The 10,021-nt window shown below is 34.9% G+C and overlaps 1 protein-coding gene across 4 annotated transcripts in view; it reads right to left on the reverse strand.

Moving 5' to 3' along the window:
* The window catches only part of Sirt6 (sirtuin 6), a 101,366-nt gene that overhangs the window by 4,168 nt on the left and 87,177 nt on the right, over positions 1-10,021 (reverse strand). The gene's annotated exons all lie outside the window — the stretch shown is intronic.

The raw sequence follows: 10,021 nt of genomic DNA on the forward strand, positions 1-10,021 counted from the left end.
AGATAGACAGATAGACAGATAGACAGATAGACAGATAGACAGATAGATAGATAGATAGATAGATAGATAGATAGATAGATAGATAGATAGATAGATAGATAGATAGATAGACAGATAGACAGATAGATAGACAGATAGATAGATAGACAGATAGACAGATAGACAGAGAGATAGACAGAGAGACAGACAGACAGACAGACAGACAGACAGACAGACAGACAGAGAGAGAGAGAGAGAGAGATAGATAGATAGATAGATAGATAGAGAGACAGACAGACAGACAGAGAGAGAGAGAGAGAGATAGATAGATAGATAGATAGATAGATAGATAGATAGATAGATAGATAGATAGATAGAGAGACAGACAGACAGACAGACAGACAGACAGACAGACAGAGAGAGAGAGAGAGATAGATAGATAGATAGACAGACAGACAGACAGACAGACAGACAGACAGACAGACAGACAGACAGACAGACAGACAGACAGACAGACAGATAGATAGATAGATAATTAGATAGATAGATAATTAGATAGATAGATAATTAGATAGATAGATAATTAGATAGATAGATAGATAGATAGATAGATAGATAGATAGATAGATAGATAGATAGATAGATAGATAGACGGATGGACGGACGGACGGACGGACAGAGAGACAGAGAGACAGATAGAGAGATAGATAGATAGATAGATAGATAGATAGATAGATAGATAGATAGATAGATAGATAGATAGATAGATAGATAGATAGATAGATAGACAGACAGAGATAGATAGATAGATAGACAGACAGACAGACAGACAGAGAGATAGATAGATAGATAGATAGATAGATAGATAGATAGATAGATAGATAGATAGATAGATAGATAGATAGATAGATAGATAGATAGATAGATAGATAGATAGATAGAATTTAATGTCATTCAGTGATTTACAACCATAGATAACGTCAAAGTAGAAATATATAATACATGGCTACTACAATATGAATAAATGTAAAAATAAAATAAAAAATAAATATATAATCATCAGATAATCACAAAAACAGGTTAAATATTTTAAAAGAAATAGTATAAAATCAGGTTAAAAATGTACAAATTTGTCAATTACATGAGGTTAAAACAAAGAGTATCTAAAACGTGATACTGCTAAAATCATTAACACTGTAGAATGGATTTGCCATCAATGTCCTGCTCACCATCCTTCTGAAAGTATAATATGACGTGTTTTTTATATGCAATGGTAAAGAGTTATAAAGTTTATAAGATATGGAAATAAAACTATTGCTTGTGGTATTATATTTGTACTTGGTGAAATATATGTCAAGTCTGGAACGGGTAGAATAATTATGAATAGATGAACAAGTAGGAAGATTGTGCACATTATGCTTAACATACAGAAGGCAATCGAGAATAAACATTGACGGCAACGTAAGTATTCCAAGTTGAACAAAAAGTGGTTTACATTGAGTTCTAGAAGAGACACCACAAATAATTCTCACTGCTCTCTTTTGAAGAATAAACAAGTTAGAAACCGAAGTATGGTTACCCCACAAAAGCGTCCCGTAACTTAAGTGACTGTAAATATGGGCATAATAAACCGTAAGTAAAGAAGTAAAGAATTGTTTGTTTGAGGATTCGTAACATGAAAATTCCTTTATTAATTTTATTAACAAGATATTCTATGTGTGTACTCCAGCCCAGACCGGCTTCGAGGTGAATGCCCAGGAATTTAACTGAGGAAGACAGGTCAGTAATATTTCTGTTAAAAGAAAATTTAATATCTACAGTCTTATTAGAGTTGATGCTACGTTTATTGGCATCACACCAGTCTTTTATCCTGAACGATGTGTTGTCAAGCTGTTTTTTCATCAAAACATCATTATCCTGAGAAATTCCAAGTGCCAAATCATCAGCAAACATGAAAGTGTCAAGGCAGTCCTCAATGCTGTCTGGGAAGTCGTTAATATATGAGCCATCCAGAGCAGAAGTGGTGTAAGTCAATTTTGACTTACACTACTTTTGCTCTGAACGGCTCATATAAACTAGGCTAATGATTCGGTCGTTATTATATAAATTTAAATGACATGAATATATATTTTTCCTGTATATGTATATACGAAGAACAGAGAGATTGAGAGAGAGAAAAAAAAACAAAGAGAAAGTAGGAATTGTATTTTGTATATTATTTATTTGAGCCGTTCAGAGCAGAAGTGGTGTAAGTCAATTTTGACTTACACCACTTTTGCTCTGAACGGCTCATATATAATGAAGAGCACGGGACCAAGAACGGAACCCTGTGGGACACCAAACTTGACAGGTTTAAATTGAAACATTGCACCATTACAGTAAACAGATTGGTGTCTGCCTGTTAAATAAGAATTTGAAAACATGGTACTAGAATTATTAAAATCATAAAATTTCAGTTTTTGTATGAGTATATCGTGAGAAATGGTATCAAAAGCTTTTGTAAAATCGTAAAAACGGCCTAACATTAACCTGGAGTTTTTTAAAACACTGAAGCACTTCTCCACAAATTTAACTATGGCTTCAATTGTATTGTGGGAGGATCTAAAACCATACTGATTAACAAACAGACGATTGTATTCAAAGTAATCTGTAATTTGATTATGTAATAAGATTTCAAATACCTTGAAAGTGTAGGTATTATACTAATTGGCCTATAATTTGAATAATCTAACTGATTACCTTTTTTACGGATCGGAATATAACTTTGGAATATTTAAAGATGTCTGGAAAGGTGCATTTATCAATACAATTGTTGAAAATATGAGTGAATGGCTCACAGATAAAATTAGCAGCAGTTTTGATGATTTTTGGACTTATACCATAAACATCTGGACAAGAACTGTTTCTAAGTTTCAGAATAGCAGTGTAAATCTGCTGAACAGTAACGTAATTAAGTTTAAAAATTGTACCAGGTTTATGTGAATTATTTAGAAAGGTTGAATAACCGTTTCCTTTAAGCATATTAACAATTTCATCTACTTGACAGATAAAATGGCTATTTATTTCTTCAGCATTTATGACGGGATATTTGTTCTTGGGTTTAGAGTTGTTATTTAGTAATTCAGAAACTATAGACCACGTAATCTTAGATTTATTAGCAGAGAAATTAATCAAATTAGAGTAAAATAGCATTTTCGCCATTTTAATAGCCTTCTTGTATTTACGTTTGAGTCGCTTATATTTATCCCCAAGTTCAGACATTCCATGATAAGTTACTAGGTTGTAATAGAGTAAACAGGTTTCTTTAAACTCTCGAAGCTCACTTGTAAACCACTTGGAACACTAACCACGTCTACAGTGTCTTTGTTTAACAGGAATCAAAGGAAATGCAGTATCAATTACATTCTTTAAAAAATTTGTAAAATAGTTGGCTTTATCGTTAATATTATCAATATTGTAGAGTAAAATCCAATTTATATCGATAAGTAAAGTAATAAAATAATGAATAGTAAAGTTACTAATTACACGAGAGTATGTTGTGGGATTGTTACAATCATCAGATGTTAACGTATTCCTAGTTAAATTGGCTTTAAATAAAATTGCGTCGTGGTTGGAGAAAATAGTCGGAGTGACTACCACATTAGATCTATCATTATGAATAGTGGTGACAATATTGTCAATCCCTGTACCTCGAGAGTTGTTTAAGTCGGATCGAGTTGGCTGACATATTACTAGTCTAAGACCATAACTGTCAAACAGGGTCTTAAGGTCGTCCACCTCATTGGTATTAGTACAGAAGTCAATGTTAAAGTTTTAAAATTGTATATCAAATTAATCATATCACTTAATTTGTCTAGAAAAAGAGTGAATTTAGCTTTGTTTCTGTCAGGCCTACGATATAAAGCAACACAAACAAGATTATAAGTTTGAATATAAGTGCAACAAATCTCAATATCATAAATAGTTGCTAAATTTATAAGTTATTAACATTACGTGCTGAGATTTCATTTTTAACATAAATTACAACACCTCCATGCTGATTGTGGTTCCTACAGTAATAATTAGCAATATAATAGCCTGGGATTTTAATTAAGGATAATTCTTCCTTGCTAAGCCAATGTTCGACAAGACACAATATATCTACTTCTAATTCATTGACAAGTGATATAATATAGTCCAGTTTGTTCATCATACTCTGAACATTCCAATGTAGTAACCTAATACCATTCGTGAAATTTGTACCTGTCCTGTCAGAGTTGATCCCTGTTACTAGTTTACTAGAATTTTTTGTCGCAGGTGAAAAAACCGACATACACAAACATTACTAGGCCATATGTTTGAATCCATGGCTAACTCCAAATTATCATTATAGATATCTACTTTGAATGAGGAATATATATCGGGATTTCTAGATGATAATGATTCACATTTTACTTTTGGAAAGTTAGGCTTTAGAAAATTCAACACATCTTCACATGTTGTTGAGGGTGGTAATCTATAGAAACCATTTTAGGAACACCTTGTAATTTGCTATTACTTGGATTTGAGTCAGAGTTTTTTCCAATAACTGTCATTCGTTTGCAATTTTTACTTACAACTGTCGTCCATTTTTCTTTAAGTGTGGAAGGTCGGGAGCACTAACAGAACTTTCTTGAGTTGTAACCGTCTTTTTTTGTTTAGTAACAGAACAATCAACTGGATTTAGAGATTTATTTCCGACAATTATACTGTTGTCATTGCAATTCACTATTTCACTGTTTTCATCTTCGTTCACCGTTGCCTCCATCTTGTTTTGACATACGTTGGTTTCCAACCCAGTATGTTTCGTAAGAAGATCCACATGTTGACCAAGCAATTTTATTCTTTCTTGTAGTTCTCGTATCCTTCTGTTTTAGCACGTAGTTGAAAATACGAATGTCAATTTTATTATCACTATCACTGATAGAATACAGAGCTTCATTAAATGCTTCGTCAATGTCGATATGTAATGCTGGATCACATCTTTCTTCTCGCAGCACTGCACTAAATTTTCGTCAATAATTTTCATATTTGGAAATACCTTTGCACAACTATTGTGAAATAAACTTTCACAGTTACTACATTTCAAACCTGACGACACTTTAGACTTGCATCTTCTGCAAAATTGGTTGGAAGACGCCATATTGCTTGCAGCGGGACAAGACTGACAGAGCGGCACCACAATCACGTCCGCACTCGACAAGTGCCCGACTACGAAATGAAATCAGAAACATTACAGTGGCCGAACTTAATCATGTCAATCAGAATGTGTTTTTCTGATACAATGTCTGCTTAGTCAAGGGAGGACGACATTTCCAGCATATTCTATTAGATACAATTTTATACACATTTTAAGTAGCAGGGTTAATGTATGAGTGTGCCGGCCGGCCACCGAGGAGCAAAAGAACGCAGGATTAATGTATGAGTGCAGCCAGCTGCGACATGCCAAGCCACCAAGAAGCAAAACACCTCAGGGTTAATGTATGAGTGCAGCCAGCTGCGACATGCCCGGCCACTGAGAAGCAAAACACCACAGAGTTAATGTATGAGTGCAGTCAGCTGCGACATGTCTGGCCACCGAGAAGCAGAACATCACTGGGTTAATGTATGAGGGCAGCCAGCTGCGACATGCCCAGCCAAGGAGAAGCAAAACCCGCAGAGTTAATTGATGAGTGCATCCAGCTGCGACATGTCCAGCCACTGAGAAGCAAAACACTGCAGGGTTAATGTATGAGTGCAGCCAGCTGCGATATGCCCAGCCATCAAGAAGCAGAACACCGCGTCATCACTCAGTGCATATAAGAGAAGTCCTGTATTATATTATGATGTTTGCTCCATTTTTATTCTCCAAAAATAAGTATTCTAACAGCTAAAGCAGCTAAATATAATATATAAACTTCATATATGGTCTTCTAATTTAGCTTTCATAAAAGCTGCAGTCTTTGAATGCTTAGTGAATCCACTTTTCTCTACTTCTGTTTCGTATTTTGTCTGTAAACAAACTGACTAAATAATCCACCAGAATTAAACAGTAATATTTACATAAGTGTGTTTTACCCGTATTTTACATTGGAAGTATTTACAGTTTCATAAGGTGTTGACTTACAAAGACATCTGTCTGCAAAGTAAGGAACATAATGGAAAGGAACAGTACACCAATAATTTCGTCATAGTTATGGTTCGTTTACATGCTGTAAAACTACAATACGGAATCTCTAGTTTAACTTTTCTTTGAAAGGAAATGCTTAAAATTTCGACCTCACCCAGGTTTCAATCTGCCTACTATGAATTTAATGGCAAGCACAATAACTACTAAACCACAGTGTTGATAGCTTATACAGCTGGCCAAATGACTACTTGACTACATGTTGAAAGATATATTATCAATGGCTGAGAATCAGACTGTTCTAAGTCAAACTTTTTATGAGAAAGAAATCTGTTTCATTGTGTTCCAGTTCTTGTCTGCATAAATGAATCGAACAAAATTGTAAATATTTTTCTCCATAAGGTTGCTATGATGCTATTCCAAATTGTTTCATGAAGCTTTGAATGTCAGGAGCTTAAAATAGCTCTTCTGGAAAAAAAAAAAAAAAAAAAGGAGTAAAATGGACTTGGAACAGTCTGGTTCTGGGCCATCATTATGCTGGTTGACAAGACCAAGTTTTTCCTTATGGTCTGAGATAACAATTAGCTGAATAATAACAGAAAAATAGAGAGCCAATCATATTACTGTTACTATAAATTCTGTTTTAGATTTAAAAGAATCTCCAGTACAAAAAGTTAATATGTTAATTAATTAACCATTCAGCTAATAAGGTGGTGAAATAGTTAAATAAAAGTGGCAAGAACAATAACAGCATGACCATATTAATCAGCAAAAATTTCATCTTTATACATAACAATGCCCACTGCCATGCTGCTCACTACAGGGAACATCTTCGCGAAGCCAGGATGCGAAATCTAAAATTATTCAATACATAGGTCAGATCTTAGTCCCACGAACACTTTTGAGATATACTTGGCAAAAATGGTTGGTGTTCCAACTTTAACCCCCTAAATGAAATGTGGGCAGCATAGCTAGATGAGTGTATATTCACTCCCAAGCAGACATGAACAGCATGCTATGGCAGATGGAGACTGGCACTGCCACTGCCACTACTACTACAACAACAACTTCTCATTAAAATGTGGTGTCCGAATAGAGTATGATTTCATGTTATTCTGCTCCTTTATTGGATCCAGTTTTCCATAGGATAGAGAATGCTTTTTCTTATTGGGGTTTGGCTTAGTATAAAGCAGGCTGCCTACACGTGGTGTCCTCTGAATAGATAAATGGTTCACAATGCTGGTAAAGGGGTTACCAGTAAAAAAGCTAAACTAAACAACTATTACAAGATATTTTTTATTATTTTGAACTCTCTCGTACACCCTTAAAATTTTACACTTACTTATAATAACCTTGACATGTGAGGCACATAATCAATGTATCAAATTAAAAATATATATATATTTTCATAATCTCTATTTTATATCCGTGCTTCAGAAATAGTGTATAAATGTTCATGTGAAACTACGTTTGAAATATGTATAATCAATATAAAGTATGAACAAAATTAACAGTTTTTGTTTCAAAGACTATTAGAGATACAGAAGATGAGGACACGTCAAAAATTATGCTTTTACAGGCTGAAAACCTATTTAAACTGAGAAAATTTTCATAAACTCAAAACTTACAGAAAACACCAATTAAAAGGAATTGCTTATTAACTTTATATCTTGTTTACAGTGTTAATATGAGAAAATTACCTGGCTGACTAGTTTCGAAGTGATATTCTTCATTGTCCAAAGCCTAGTGAAAGTCCCGCACTATCTTCTGGTTTCCTATTGTGGTGCGGTGTGTTCATGATGGTGTCAAAAAGGATGTGTGTTTTGAAATTGAGTTGAGTTGTTGTATAGTTCGGTTATGGCTGTGATATGTTCCTTGTAATGTGTTTGAAATGATCTTCTAGTCTCTCCAATGTAGAAGTCACTGCAACTAATGCATGATAGTTTGTATACACCTATTAAGTTGTATTTATTTCTGTATCTTGTCTGTATGTTAAGATGTTTTTGTAGTGTGTTCTGTATGCAATGTGGTATATTAGTTTCTTGAAAGATGATGCAGTTTTGTATGTGTTCTTGTTTTCGTACGTTAATGTGATGTATTTCTTTTGTTCTTGTGTTACATTTTCTTGTTTGCGTTTAGTCTTTCTTATGATGTTGTCTATTATGTTGGGATTGTTATACATTTTCCTGTGCTATGTATTTGATATTGTGTATTTCTTCCTTGTCTTGTTAGCTCAGAGGAATGTTGATGAGTGTATCATGGATTGGAATGCTGCGTGTTTGTGTTGTGTGGGGTGATTGGAGGTGTTGTGTATGTGTGTTACCGTGGTAGTGGGTTTCCTGTATATTTTGAACATATGTTTGTTGTCTGTTTTTGTTACGGTAGTCTAATGTCTAAGAAATTTATGGATGTTGTTTTCTGTTTCTAGTGTGTAGTGTAGTTTTGGATGTATATTTGTTTATGTATTTTTGTAGGTTTTCAACCTGTCTTTTGTTTGCTTTGTATAGTATTAGTATGTCGTCTACGTATCTATGCCAGTAAATGATGATGTCTGCGTGTTTGCTGTTGTCCTTATTTAGAATGTGTGTCTATTCTATGTTGTGTATGAAAATTTCGGCTAGGATGCTGGATATGGGTGATCCCATGGGTAGGCCTTCAATTTTGGTGTAGTATTTGTTGTATGTGTAGTAATTTTGCTTGGTGGTAGTGCCTATAATTTGGAAGATTTATTTGATGTGTTTTTGTGGTATGTTGTTATTGTTAAGCATTTTTTCTAGTATGTGCAGTGTTTCCTTTATTGGTATGTTAATGTATAGGTTGGTTATTTCAAATGTTGCTAGTGTTGCGCTGTGTGGGATGTGTGCATTCTTGTTTTTGTTTACAAGGTCTATGTATTATTACTCTTCACTGTTGTGGAATTTACAAGTGTTATGCTGTTTCGTATGATTTTGTCTATGTATGTTGCTAATTTATGTGCTGGTGCATTTCAATAATTTATTAGTGATCTGATTGGTATTGTAAATTTATTCCAACTCAACAATGTAACTTTTATTCAAAGCAACAATAATAATCACTTTCTACAATTTAATTCTACTCTCGTCAACAATGGGATTTGCACTCCACACGACAATGACAATTTACTTGGATTATTGAGAACAAAAATGAACTGTTAATTTTAACTAATGTTCACAAAGCACTATTTACAAATCAGAACTGTCGGTTCTCAGTTCACAGTTCGTTTGCCTTGGCTAGTTCTTCTAGCTCAGTCACTCGAGTTCACAGTATCTCGAACCCCAGACCTTCAGAGACAATCTGCTGAACTTCGAACTCAGGTCCCCCAACTGCGGTCCACTGCACTCAAACTCAGGACTTCCGGCTCCACAGTTACGGACACAACTCAAGTCGAACTTCGGTCTCCAAGCTGGCTTCACTGCTACACAAGACTGGCTGGCTTGCTGTCCACTGACTATAACAACACTGCTCAAGTTCACTCGAGTGTCGTAATTTATAACCACACCATAGTTACGAGAAAGTACGATTGCTCGAAATTTCCAGAAGATGGCACCTATCTAGGATTCTCTGGATTTCTCTCCTCAGTCACCAGCTGCTTTACTCCCCCCTCTCTGCCGCGGACTAGAGTGCCATCGCTCCTCTTGCGTTGCGCCCCTCCAGACCCTAGCGACTGCAGCCCTCTTTGACGCATTTTCTCGTGCGCCCCGCCCTCTGCGGGACGCGTGATCGAGCCTCGACTTGGCTGTCACAGTATGTTACCTTTGTGTATTTTGGGTAGTGTGTTTCATCTGGGTGCTTCTGGTTTTATTTGTTTTTTTTTATTATTGGGTATTATGTGTTGTTTTGGTTTATTATGTTCTTTATTATGTTTGATATTGTGTTGTAGGGTCATTTTTAAGTTGTTTG

This window comes from Periplaneta americana, chromosome 4 (genome assembly GCF_040183065.1).
Source record: "Periplaneta americana isolate PAMFEO1 chromosome 4, P.americana_PAMFEO1_priV1, whole genome shotgun sequence".
Classification (NCBI taxonomy): Eukaryota; Metazoa; Arthropoda; class Insecta; order Blattodea; family Blattidae; genus Periplaneta; species Periplaneta americana.